Source organism: Chrysochloris asiatica, unplaced genomic scaffold, assembly GCF_000296735.1.
Source record: "Chrysochloris asiatica unplaced genomic scaffold, ChrAsi1.0 scaffold00145, whole genome shotgun sequence".
In the NCBI taxonomy this organism is placed as follows: Eukaryota; Metazoa; Chordata; class Mammalia; order Afrosoricida; family Chrysochloridae; genus Chrysochloris; species Chrysochloris asiatica.
In genome coordinates, this window is record NW_006408663.1 from 577,953 (window position 1) to 578,520 (window position 568).

Sequence of the window (568 nt, forward strand, 5' to 3'; positions counted from 1 at the left end):
TTTTTTTTTCTTAATGTTTTATTGTGAATTATGTGATAGTTTACATGGGAGAACATTAGTTTTACATTCATCCTATAGTATATCATTTCATTGCTGTAGTTACAATCCCCTCCATGCATTGTCAACCATCCAAAGGGTATACACTACACATGCCCCCCAGCCATCAGCACACAGCCCCTCTCCCTCTCTGTGTCTAAAGTCCCCAACGGTTCCATCTCTCTACGTCATCATCTCTGCCTCCATCTCAGGCATCACTGCTTCTCTGGGTAGTGTCCCGCTCTCCGCTCTTTTCCCTTGATGGTCCCAGGGATTCTCCGCTCTTAGGCTGAAAAGTTAATCACTCCCTTCCTTGCTAAAAAAAAGCCTACCGTTACAATTTCATCCCTTACAAGCAGTCCAGATAATAATTGTTCACTATTGTGTCCCAAGAGATCCATCCAGATTTCATTTCATCAGCTCTGCCTAGACAGATTGGATACTACTCAGTGAAGATTATACCTTCCTCCATGCCCTATGAATCTAGCTTCCATCTTGAAAGCTTGTAAGCCAGTCACTTCTTGCCTTTGTA